This window comes from Macrobrachium rosenbergii, chromosome 40 (assembly GCF_040412425.1).
Source record: "Macrobrachium rosenbergii isolate ZJJX-2024 chromosome 40, ASM4041242v1, whole genome shotgun sequence".
Taxonomy (NCBI): Eukaryota; Metazoa; Arthropoda; class Malacostraca; order Decapoda; family Palaemonidae; genus Macrobrachium; species Macrobrachium rosenbergii.
Genome location: NC_089780.1, coordinates 5,368,129 through 5,381,659, shown reverse-complemented (window position 1 = coordinate 5,381,659; position 13,531 = coordinate 5,368,129). Strand labels below are relative to the sequence as shown.

The window sequence follows — 13,531 nt, the reverse complement described above, 5'->3', positions numbered from 1 at the left end:
CACAGATGTCAAGACCCCATCAAAGGTCGAAGAGGATGAACACCACTGAACACTGCCATATGATCATCGAAAACCGCCCCATGACGGCCAGAAGGAACATCTCCAAAAAATACAGGCGATCAACAGAGTCAAGGCAACAGCAAGACTGCTGTCAAACAGGAACAACACTGCTCCACCGATGTACAAGGTTCACCCATCAACATCATCCTCGAACTGCAGAGGGCCACAGGTGGCGAATACCTGCAGTTCCAAAATACTCCGAGCTGCTATCCCAAGCCTGACTAAAGCTAGCAAAAATTTAAGTGGCAGACATCACCTACTTACAAAAAAAAAAAAAAAAAAAAAAAACGTACCACCGGGTAAGAAAAAAAAAAAAAGTACCACCAGGTAAGGAGTGCACCCTCGACAAGGGAACAATCGGAGAGCGATTGTTCCAAACACAAACGCACTCAACCTCACGCTAGCCACCTTGTTCAAGAGTTTAACAGCCGTGTCCAGCTTCGCCTTAAGCAATTCCAAATTCCTAATGTAAAGGACCGACGTTTTTTATCGTGTCGGAACAAACCAATATCTGAATCGGCCATGAGCTCTGGCATGACACATCATTCATTCCCAAAAGTTAGAAGAAAGGGCGGTAAAACTGCAGGGTCAGGCAACTCCACACGGACCACCACGCTGTTGTTGTGGGAATGGTTCCGTGCATGCGTAAGTCATCAGGGAGCCATATGTTCAAGAAGGGACTGGCTAAGGAAATACTAACCTAACCTAACCTAGCAGGTCATGTTACCTAGCCTAGTTGGTGGCTCTGCCCCCCTCCCCCAGAAGGAAAAATCCACTTTTTACCAAAAGCTCCCCTATAACACTGCGCATGCATGACAGCATTCCAGGACGGCCAGCATACAAAAACATATTAGTTCTGATGTTAATTACAGGTTAATTACAGTCGACCGGCAAAAATAACAGTAAAAATTGTTAATAAATGACAAAAATACTACAGGTAAAGTCAATTTCCAAGGCAGCACCCGATGCGGAGCAACCCCACAGTTCTACCGAAAGGACAAATGACCACAGGCTACTCGTAGGCTCTCTGAACTGACAGGGCCTGGCCAGCGAGGCCTCCGGGCGATGTGGTTACCACAATGCCATCACCTGGGTAGCTTAGGCCACCGCCTCCCACCCTCTCCAACCACCTTCACTTACACGGACAAGACGGCGCTTCGTTGTAGCCCGAAGGTGTCATGGAGAGTGACTCTCGGCAAGAGCTGACTCGACGACATTTCCCCCGCAGGCACCGATCGCCCGCGCCAGTCCGACTTCTGTCAGCAACAAGAGGCCGCCGTGACCTTTGGGTCTTGACACCAGGTCGTCAGAACACCTTCAGTGAATGAAGAAGTGTCGTTATATCGATCAAGCCGCGTCCACTTCACTTACAGTTTACTCGGCGTTGAAAACCGGTCGTCAGCGTTCTACAAGGTCACGCAAATAATGGTGGGGCACTTCAAAAGGGCACAAGATGGACCGAAAACATGAAATCACGAGCGTTAACCAGAGAGGACCCTCGCAGGTAACTGGCGCCGTCCGGTCTGCAGACGCCTTTGACGGCCGAGCGAGGGCGGCCCTGTGGCGGCGGCCTGCCAGACGTGCGACGTTGTGTGTCCCTCCTCGCCCGGAGACGTTTTAGGCGCCAACGTTTGCGAATGAGTCTGGAAACGTTCAGCAGGTTTGCTCTGTATACTCGGGCAAATGCCTCTGCTCTGGGAGCCGTTGAGTACTTTCGTGGATACTTTCGTCTAATGTGATTTTGAGGCATCTTGGCAAAGGCCGTTCTCGGAGCACACTTTTTTATTCAGGATGATGTTGGAGAGTAGAACATTTCACCTGATAAAACAGGGGCAATCGCCTCATAAAAATATCAAATAAAATATCTCGCTCGGACCTCTGTGCTAAAAGAACAACGGTGATAATCGCTACTGAATATAGTGTTAAAGGAATAGCCTATGCAGGTAAACCAGCCCTGGTGAAAACTGTAGATGAAAAAGTTAATGAAAAAAAAATATACAAGATGTCAGTCAGAAGTAAACATGCTCATCAGTTTATGAAAAGAAAACCAAAACTAAAATGAATGGAATTAAAAAAATAGCAAAACGCTGTGTGAAGGTAAAAGACTTTTAAGGGTCGAGAAATACCATATAGCCCTGCAAGATTTTCAGAAAACACCCAGTAACGAAATAGGAATGAAAGAGCAGACGGAAAAGTAGATGGGTAAACATTTTATGACGAACTACTTAGTGGTACTGTCCTTCATTGTAAGACAATGCCTATTATTTTCTACGGTAACATTTTTTCCTTTTTATTGGTTAGTTATGACGTAAATGAGTTGCATGAACATCTAACTCTGTCATACAGTTATATTTGACAGATTGTTATTGACTTTATTGGTGTCTCGTGTATAGCATAACTTGGAATTTTTCACAATGATGATTGTAATGTAGCATAACTTAGTTATCAACCAGTAATATATACGTTTATTTTCTGTGGCCAATTTGTGGTGATGCATCCGAAAATTTTGCAGTGACTGTATAATGCTTTGGCAGTAGCTACCTATATTTTCAGTATTGTGCATTCGTACCTTTTGCGTACTAAATTCAGCAGTTGCTTCCAAGTCAACTGTATTCTCGCAGTAAGTTTGTTTTTCACTGAGGGTGTGAGGTTCAAGAAATGTCAGAAGTGAAAGACTGATTCCTTATTGTTGTTGTTTCAGATTTAGCTGCCCTTGTGCCAGCACGGGCTCTTGCTCCTAGAGCAGCCCGTAATTCTTTATTGTTGTTTTAGTTTTAGCTGGCCTTGTGCCAGCACGGGCTCTTGCTTCTAGAGCAGCCCGTAAATTCTTTATTGTTCTCGACAGGTGTTTATAATGCGGAAAGCGGACGGAAAGGTGGCGGGCGACCTGAGGCCCCCACTGTGTCCATACAGAATTTGTGTTTGTTAACAGGCATAAAAAGACATATATAATGTGTTACAGAACATGTAAAAGGCAGATATATATATATAGGCGTAAAGGCCGTACAATGATGCATACAACTGGATACATAAAGACTCTGAAATAATAAGTAACATATATGACGTGTTAATGTACATATGAGGAGAGAAACACAAGAATGGAGAGGCGATCTGATGCCCTTACAAATACTCCCCCCCTCCCCCAGACAATAATTAGAGGAGCAATTATTGGATGAAGCAACATTAATCACACAATAGCTGGGGTGGGCCCCTACCCCTGGAGAACTGTGGAACCGACATCTGGGCTTGGCTCGGTGTGTCCCCTGGGCCACCCCAGACCCCACTTTGGTAGGGGGTTAGATGTGTCCGTAGGGAGGTACTGAGGGGGAACTCTGGGGCGCCTGCCTTTCTCCCCACGTACTTCACTGTCCAACAGGAATGCCAGCTTTAGTCTGTTGATGGTGACCCAGTCTTCACGCCCGTGGATGTCAAGGAGGTATGCCTTGGCGGCCCGCCTGATGACTCGTTGGGGTCCCCTGTAGGGCCTGGTTAAGGGCGGTCAATGGGCGTCCACCCTGACGAAGACGTAGGTGCAGGAGTCTAAAGCGGGTGGGCTGTAGGCGGTAGTTCTGTCGGTGAAGGTCCTATGGCGGGGCGCAAACTTCTGTGCGAGTTCCCTCAACCTCGGGAGGGGGGTGTCGGCGCCATTGGCTGACGGTGGGAAGAATTCTCCGGGGAACGGCCAGTGTCTCACTGAGACTTTCTCAGCAGGGGAGGTGTCGCCATTTGCTTTCGGTGAGGTGCGGAGACCCAGCAGGACCCAGGGGGGCTGTGCCTTCCAGCTTTCGTCGGTGCAACATGCCATGAGAGCTGCCTTAAGAGAGCGTGTGCCCTCTTGACCACTCCTTCACTGCGGGGTTGTAGTCCATTGTGCTGTGTAGTGTTGTACCCATCAGGCATGCCAAGGAGACCCAGAGCTCTGACAGGAAGGCTGGACCCCTGTCTGTAGTGATGCTGTCTGGCACTCCTAAATGGCTGATCCAACTGGAGAGGAGGGCCTCTGCGCATGAATCTGTTGATGCCTCCTCCATGGGGGTTGCCTTGGGCCAGCGGGTGGAGCAGCCTATGATCGTCAGGAGGTATCTGGCTCCTCCCGACTGTGGAAGAGGCTCGAAAACGTCGACGTGGATGTGGCTGAAGTGCCGATGAGGCTGTGGGAAGTCACTGACTCTGGATTCTGTGCGCCGTGACGTTTTGCTCTCCTGGCATGGGATGCAGCTCCTTGCCCACGGCCAGACGTCCTTGTTGATGCCATGCCAGATGAACTTGTCAGTCATGAGGTGCACCGTTGTGCACCCTGATGGATGGGAGAGACTGTGGACTATGTCGAACGCCTGCTTCCTCCTCGAGGCAGGTACTAGGTGGCAGGGGCGGCCTGTGCTGGTGTCCTTACAGACCTTACAGTTCGTTCGGGTTGCCCAAGGTCCTTCAGTGTGAAGCACCTCTGATGTCTACCAGAGAATTGCTAATGCATCTTCCGGTATATTTTGCATCTTCCAATCTTGGATGGTCGGGGATGCATCTTAGATACTTGTTGAGCTTATTCTTAAACACATCTACGCTCACTCCTGTTATGTTCCTCAGATGAGCTGGTAGCACATTGAATAGACACTGCATTATCGATGCTAGTGCATGGTGGATTAATGTCCTGTGTGCTTTCCTTAGTTTTCCTGATATAGTTTTGGGCACTATTAATCTACCTCTGCTTGCTCTTCCTGATATTTTTAGCTCAATGATGTTTTCAGTAATTCCTTCTATCTGTTTCCATGCCTGGATGATCATGTAGTGTTCTCTTCTCCTTTCAAGACTATATAAATTTAAGAATTGTAGTCTTTCCCAGTAGTCAAGGTCCTTGACTTCTATTCTAGCTGTAAATGACCTTTGTACACTTTCTATTTGTGCAATATCCTTTTGGTAGTGTGGGTACCATATTATATCGCAGAGGAGAGTTATGTTCAAGTTTCCTATGGGCACGTCTACCCACTTAAGAGCCGTCACTGCCATTCTGTAGGCTGCCGTCTCTGGGTCTGCTGCTTGCTCTTTTGCTAGGTCTTCGTAGTCGATGCCAAGGGGAAGGGAATTGATTTCTACTCTCGAGAGGGTGTCGGCTACTGGGTTCTTCCTGCCAGAGATGTAGTTGATGGTGCACCCGAATTTGGAGATGGCGGTCAGGTGTCGCTGTTTCCTTGCAGACCTTGCGTCTCCCGGCTTTGCAAATGCGTGCACCAAGGGTTTGTGATCTGTTAGGACTGTGAATTTGGTCTCCTCCAGCAGGTACTTGAAGTGTCTCATGGCCTGGTTGATAGCCAGCAGCTCCCTGTCGAAGGTGCTGTAGCGGGTCTCTGCTGGCGAAAACTTGTGGCTGAAGAAGGCCAAGGGTTGGGGGGCGCCATTCACTAGTTGCTCGAGTACTGCACCGCAGGCAATGTTGCTGCTGTCTGTTGTCAGTCTGAGGGCAGCTGCGGGGTTGTGGTGAGTCAAGGCAGTGGCACTGACGAGGGCTGTCTTTGTTTCTATGAATGCGGGCTGCTGCGAAGCCTCCCAGGTTAGTATTTTTGGCTTGCCCTTCAGAATTGATGTCAGGGGGTACATAGTGTGGGCGACATCTGGAATGAAACGTCAGTAATAGTTTGTCATCCCAAGAAATTCCTGAAGGGACTTGATGGTTTGTGGTTTTGGGAAATTCTCTATAGCTTTTACTTTAGAGGCCATGGGGTGCACTCCTGCTGGGGAAATCTCGTGCCCAAGGAAGTCTACTTTTTCTATCCTGAAAATGCACTTGTCGAACCTGACAACTAGTCCGCTCTCCCGGAGATGTCTCAGGACAGCGCGGACGTGGTGGTGTTCCTCTGGGGACTTGGAGAAGATGAGGATGTTGTCGACGTAGCAGACGCAGAAAGGCAGATCCCCCAAGATGGTGTCCATCAGGCACTGGAATGTGGCACCTGCGTTCCTGAAACCGAAGGTGGAATAGGAAAATGTATAAGTCCCAAAGGGCATGATGATGGCAGTCTTTGGGACATCGTCGGGATGCACAGGGACTTGGAAGTATGACTTCAGCAGGTCCATCTTGGAGAAAATCTTTGCGCCATGGAGGGCGCCCATCAGGTCTTGCATGTTTGGGAGGGGATAGTGGTCTGGTGTTGTCAGTAAATTTAAGTGCAGATAGTCTCCACAGGGCCTCCATGAACCATCAGACTTCTTTACCATGTGGAGGGGAGATGCCCATGGGCTTGATGCTTTTTTACAGACCCCCATTCGTTCCATCTCTGCGAAGGCCCGTTTGGTGTCTTGTATCTTTTTGGGGGACAGACGTCGGAACTTGGCATGGGTTGGTGGGCTTGTCATGGTGATATGATGGAAGATGTCGTGCTTTGCTGAAGCCCCTGGTGACTGGCGTAGCTCTGGTTTGAATACGTCCAGGAATTCCTGTAGGATGGATGTGTAGCTGTTGGGGTCTGTGGAGCAGATGGCGGGCATTCCAGGTCCGATAGAGAGCTGCCGGGAATGGCAGGTTCCTGTGTCGAGGAGGCATTGTCTTTCGATGTCGACCAGAAGTCCGTGGTACCCTAGGAAGTCTGTGCCCAGTAGGGGGAACTTAGCCTCTGCAATGATGAAGGGCCAGTGGTATCTGCAGCCCAGAGTGGAGATAGTCCGGGTCATCATGCCATACGTGCGGGTGGGAGTTCCGTTTGCTGCTATGAGAGCGGGTGTTGAGTCAGGTATCTTTTCTAAATCTTCCTCGGATGGCGGGAAGACCGACTGCATTGCTCCCGTGTTTACCAGCAGGCTTTTACTTTGTAGAGGCAGAACTAATTATTTTTGTTCTTAATTCATGGGTCAAACTGACAGGCAGTAAAATTTGACAACAGTATGCTAAAATAATTGTCATCTCCAATGCTGTCATCCCATATAAGCTTCATCCATAAGTATAATCATATTATTAATCATCATCCAGGTGCCATATCCCCAGGGACGTCGGCAATCATGGCTCGCCACTCCTCTCTATTTCTGGCTCTCCGCAGCAACTGAGCTGCAGACATTCTTCCTCCAGTCATTCTCACCAATCCATCCATATATTTTTGTCTAGGTCTTCCTCTCGGCCGACTTCCATTGATTTTACCAGTGAGAGAGAGATGTTCTAGCTCTTGTCTTCTCACACTGTGACCCACAAACCGCATTTGTCTACCTCTCACTGAAGCCGAAAGTTCTCTCTCAATGCCTACTCTCTCTAATACCTGCTCATTAGTTTTCCTTTCTGTCCATATTTTCAGCATCCTTCTCCAAAACCACATTTCTGCAGCCTACAACCTCTCCTCGTCTGCCTTCCTCAAGGTCTAAGTTTCACAGCCATACAACAATACAGACCAAACAAAACATTTCACAAATCTCCTCCTAAGATTCATCGATATTTTTGAGTTGGTGAGTAATATTATTGATAGCCTAGGTTTAATAGCCTGATACCTAACAGCCAATATTCAATAGTCTGTACAGTCATTTCATAGGATTTTAAAAATTATGGTACCTGATACTATCAATAGGGATACAATTAATATTGTAGTTTGCAGGGATGTAAAAATCTTGCCATTGCCAGTAGTGATGTATATGCCGGCTCGTCCCTTCTGGTTACTTCTTATTAGGCTAAATCTACTTTGGTAGCCACATTGTTGCCTCTTAACATATCCTAGACTTCAAAGTCTCTTGCAGAAACAGCTCATGCATACCAGGAGGTTTGAAAATGTACTTTGGCAGAAAATGCTTTCTGCATAGGCTATGTATGATCCATCATTTGGGTCTTTACCTATTCCGCAGTTTCTAGCCCAAGTAAGGTAGCAGTCTCGATCTTTGTTCTTGTCAGGAAATCTTAAACATAAAATTGACGAAAATCAGTCCTGAATCTCACATGTCACATGATATTAACAACAGGTTTCCTACACTGACCTGCAGACATTTTTTAATCTATAAGGCTACTCAGAGATCATACAATAGAAACTATTTTTGTTCCGACACGATATACAAACCATCGGTCCTTTACATTAGGAATTACTTATGGCGAAGCTGGACACAGCTGTTAAACTCTTGAACAAGGTGGTTAGGCAGTAACTACCGTCAGGTAGGCGGGAATAAATCAACAAGAGGCCACTCTCAGGTCTCCATCACACAACACACACACTTTGGAGTAAACTTTATTATTATTATTATTATTATTATTATTATTATTATTATTATTATTATTATTATTATTATTATTATTATTATTATTATTATTATTATTATTTCAAAGACTAGGTGGGCAAACCAAGTCTTGGAGGGGGCCATCAGTGTCTTGAAAGGGGCAATTACCGACCCCAGCCCTCCACAAATGACACCCCTGAGCTCTTTCCGCCCACTCCATCAGAGGTTTTCTTTACTTCTTTTCCTAACTATATCTTTCCGAGAACATGAGCGACATAGAAACCCAAAGAAGCGTTCATGTGGTGTGATGTACATGTGGGCAAGAAGGATCTAGTGATTCATGAGGTGAGACTTTTGTAGATGTGAACAAGAGGGATCTAGTGGTTCATGAGGTGAGACTTTTGTAGATGAGGACAAGAGGGATCTACTGTAGTGGTTCATAAGGTGAGACGTTTGTAGATGTGGACAAGAAACTACGGGAAGCAGGACTAACAACCAACCTTGAAAAGAGTGAGTTTAGAGGGGCAACTATTCAGTATCTGGGATTTGAAGTTGGGAAAGGCCTTTTTGCTCCTGTTGATGCTAATGCAGAAGGTATCTGTAAGGCTACCCCCTCCCCAGGAAACAGCTACAAAGATTTTTGGGCATGGCTGGATTTCATCGCTGATTCTGTCAGAATTTCTGCAACTACATTGTTCTTTCCTGAAATAGGTTTACTTTTACGTTATGTCAGTCTCTGATTCTGAATTTTCATTTTGGCTATAAGAGTGAAAAGATAAGTTTTGCCTTAGTTTAGGGGTGGCCCGAAGGATTAGATTTATTTCACGTGGCTAAGAATCAATTAGTTACCTAGCAACGGGACCTACAGCTTATTTCGGAATCCGAACCACATTATAACGAGAAATTAATTTCTATCACCAGAAATAAATTCTTCTAATTCTCCATTGGCCGGTCGGAGAATCGAACACCGGACCAGTGGAGTGCTAGCTGAGAACAATACCCACCCGTCCAGTGAGGAACTGGCTATAAGAGTGAGTGGGTTATGATCAGATAACACTGAAATCTCTTAATTTCTGCCCTGTTCACATACACTTCAAACTTTTTCAATGCTGTGATTAATGCTAATGTTTCTTTTTCTATTACTGAATACACTTTCTGAATGGTGGAAAGATTCCACAGGTCTCTGAAGGCGTCCCTCATGGCTCGTTGCTCCTCTGAAAATTGGAAATACCAGCTGCCCTGGGTCCTCCTTGGGTTGAGAACCGCCCCCAGAGCCAATGGCGACCCCTCCTCAGCGGAAAAAGTCTACGGGGAGACCGTGGTAGTCCCGGGGGAACTCGTCGCAGACGACAGGGATGACATAGGGATGCAGAGGCTCCGTGACAGGGATGGAAAATTCGCCCCCTGCCAAAGGACATTCACCGACAGGGCGTCCCCCTTCATGCCCCCCAGGCTATCCTCCGCCACCCACATCTTTGTCAGGGACGACTCCGCATGCCCACCCTTAACTAGACCCTACAGAGGACCTTTCCTTGTACTGGAAAGGAACAAGAAGTCATTCCGAGTAGCCATCCTTGGGCAGGAAGACTGGATATCTATAGATCGTCTCAAACCCGCATTCCTGGAGGAGGACACTGGAGGCAGACCCCAAAGCCTCCTGCAGGATGTGGCACCCCCTCGGACAGCCCCGGGGGCAGGAAGGAGGCATGGGCATCCCAGGAAAACCCAGAAACCAGACAAGAAGGCACCCCAACAAACCGCTAAAGAGGACACCAAGGAAGGCGACCACCCTCTCCAGTTGACATCGAGAAAGAGGGGCCCCCTTCATTGCCCCACTAGATACCGGCTTTGATCATACGTTACCTCCATCTTTGGGGGTGGGAGTATTGTAAAGTCCCTGCTCAACGCGTTCTCTATAGTGAACATCCCATTTTCTGCGGTGCCTTCACATCGACCTAGGGTCAACCAGAACGTATGTTTATCACCATAACTGTAGATTGTATATTTATTGTCTTTCTAAATAATCATGCTTTATGTGCCAGTAACAAATTATTTGTTATGTGTCAGATATTATTGATCATTGTTTTCTGTATGAACCTGTCCTGTTTTTGTAAAGAATTAGTTTGACCTCAGGTCACCGGTAAATCTCTGTACCAGCGGTCTCTGCGAATTACGCAGACGTCCGCATCCCGCTTTATAAGCAGCTCGTTTTCACCAATAAACCAACAGTACTGTAAGAACCTGATGCCGTCTCTTCCAAACACGTGTGTGTACGTCGTCCATCGGAGTGGACAAGACAACAAGAGCATCTCGTTTTCTTTCCCTAAGGAATGCTATTTCAACCATACAATATTTCCGTCTGTTTCTCCCTAAGCATTGTTGTCTTAATGTATGTACAATCCCCACTACTTGCATTGCCATGCAAGCATTCTAATCATGTACTCATAATGTTCCAATGAATCTTCTGTATCAAACTGTACGTGTGTTTCTGTTTGTGAAGACGCCAAATGTCTCTCCATTTCACATATATTATGCTACCGCATTGTATCCATTAATCTGTCTTGAATCTCAAGCAATTGGCCATATGTAGAATTTCCTGGCCTTTCCAATGATGTATGTTTCATCACCGTATGTTAATCATGTCTCTTGATATCGCCATCACAGGTGTCTGAACCTTTATCTCTGTTTTACCTGTCTGTGTGTAGACGCTACATTACCGCTCGCACGCGTCAATAACATCGAAGATTCTGTACATTTATCTCAGTAAGGAACAACCAATAAACCAGTAAACACCCAGCCAGTATGTCGCTCATACCCCAGTCCTTACAGTACTTGTCTTCCTGCTCATTATTTCGCACCTCTCTCACAGGGTCTTAGTCCCAAAATGGTTTAGAATATTCTGTGGGTCTTGGCTCCAAAACATTTTGCCTTGATAATGATGTCATCTAGTTGTCTTGCTTTTGACCGGAGACCGGAAATTTAAGCATTCCTTTTTTTTTTTGTTTTTGTTTTTGTTGCGAGAGTTCATGTATCTGGCTGTAAGTGGGGTAAATTTGAATTCTATGATTGGAAGAGTAATAAACCAGGTACTTGGAACACTTTGTAACTATATATATATATATATATATATATATATATATATATATATATATATATATATATATATATATATATATATATATATATATAGATAGATAGATAGATAGATAGTATATATATATATATATATATATATATATATATATATATATATATATATATATATATACATATATATATATATATATATATATATATATATATATATATATATATATATATATATATATATATATATATATATATACACACACACATAGTCGGCCCCTGGTATTCATGGGGGGATGCGTACCACAAGCCCCGTGGATAGCTAAAATCTGCAAATTCTTGACACCTCTCTAAAAATGCTTATAACTGCCTACTTTGATAGTTTAAACACCAAAACACCTCCTTAAAAATGCTTATACCTGAGTATTTTAATATTTTTTATTAAAAAATGCATTTAGTCACGAAAATTATATGAAAATACAGTAATCAGTAAATATTTCTCTGAAAAATACTGCCAATAGGCAAATTTTCAGTGAATACTGTGTATATACAGTACATTCCACAGAAAAATCCGAGAATAGTAGTAGTAGTAGTAGGCGGAATTTGCCTTTGAAACGGCTCCCTTGCTAGTTTCATTCCTCCTTTGTGTTTGTTCAAGTTTTTTTGTCTCTGTGAAGCCATAATTCTTTTATAAATTTTCTTATTTTCAATTTCCCCCTTCCTTCAGCAAATCTGTAAATAAAAGTATATTAGCTATCAACTCCTCTTTATTTTCCTGATATGGCTGTTGCACAAAATTGTATCTGTTTCTAATCTCATTATATGCTGGACAGTAGAGTAAGAAATGTTCTAGGTTTTCATTTTTTTCCTCATAGCACAAACATTTTGTATCTTCCCCTTTTAGCCTATTCCTTTCTTTTAATTCTAGTGTGCCTAGTCTACCACTACTGATCAGCATTGTTTTTTCAGTGTTATCATAAAAGGTTTCTTCTCTTATGCTTTCTTTATATTTTTCGTAGATTCTTAATGTTGTCTTGTCGTTCATTTCCCTCTCCCATGCTTTTTTGTCCCAGTTATTTGCTTTCTTTTAGCTGCTTACCTTTAAGCGATTCAATTTTATTTAAGTTTGTGTTTAATTCTTTCATATACTCTTTCACTTGCAGAATCCTCAGGGTTTTCTTGTTTTCATACTGATCCATGGTTATCTCATATAGGAGCCTATTTCAACCGCTCTTTATATCTCGAGAGGTATATATAAAGAATAAACTCGTGAGTGTATCTTGGTGCTTTCAGGATAGTTCTGTATACTTGATTGTCAACCTTTTGCAGTTCATTTATGGTTTCCTTGCCAAGTTTCACGACTTCCATGGCATACGTGAAGGATGGCATCGATAATCCTTCCCAATATAGTTTTCCTATTTTCACCCTGCTACAGCTTTTACTGATGACTGCATTAGCCATTTTTGCCTTTTTGTGCTTTGGTTTAATTTGCACCCCTTTTTATCTGTTTTCTGAAGCAGTCCTTCGTATTGCTGATCATTACACCCAGGTATTTTATCTGCTTAACTATTTTTATTCCTTCTGTGTGCTGCATATTTTCTACGTCGTCATTACTGTATTAATCGTTGAATATTAATATATTGCTTTTGTCTTTGTATTTAGGCCACATTCGCTTGCTATTTCCATAAGGGTTTGTATTGCTTTTGTTATTTCTTCAAGGGAGAGTCCTAGGATTAATCCATCGTCTGCATATAATAGTGCCACTAACCTTATAACTTCATTTCTGAAACCTTTCGTTGCACTTTCTAATTTTTCAGTTATCAAGTAGTTACCAGTAGGAAGAATGTGGTTGAGCCATTGCACCCCTGCCTCATTCCATTTGTTACGTTTAGCTCTTTTTGTTCTACATTGTTGAGGCATAGACAGACTTATGTCATTTGTATATTTTTGCTACTGCAATTATTACCTCTGCGCGTAGCCTATATTTCATCATGACCTCTGTGAGTTTTTTTCTGTTAACTGAGTCAAGTGCGTTAGTCGGGTCTTTTCTTCTGTAGGTTTCCTGCATGCAATATTCTAAGACAGACAAATTGTCAATTCCTCTCCTTTGAGTGGTAAAGCCTGATTGCAGTTCATGTGTTTTCCCTATATTTCTAATATGCTTTTCTATTTTGGTTGTCAGGATCCCCATAAAAATTTTATATGACAC

At 44.1% G+C, this 13,531-nt stretch overlaps 1 protein-coding gene across 1 annotated transcript in view; it reads right to left on the bottom strand.

Moving 5' to 3' along the window:
* The window catches only part of LOC136825999 (zinc finger protein 420-like), a 115,659-nt gene extending 114,039 nt beyond the window's left edge, over nt 1–1,620 (bottom strand). The window contains exon 1 of the mRNA XM_067082857.1: nt 1,201–1,620. The gene's annotated coding sequence lies outside the window, so the exon portion shown is untranslated. The remainder of the gene's footprint in view (nt 1–1,200) is intronic.
* Between the last annotated feature and the right edge of the window lie 11,911 nt (nt 1,621–13,531).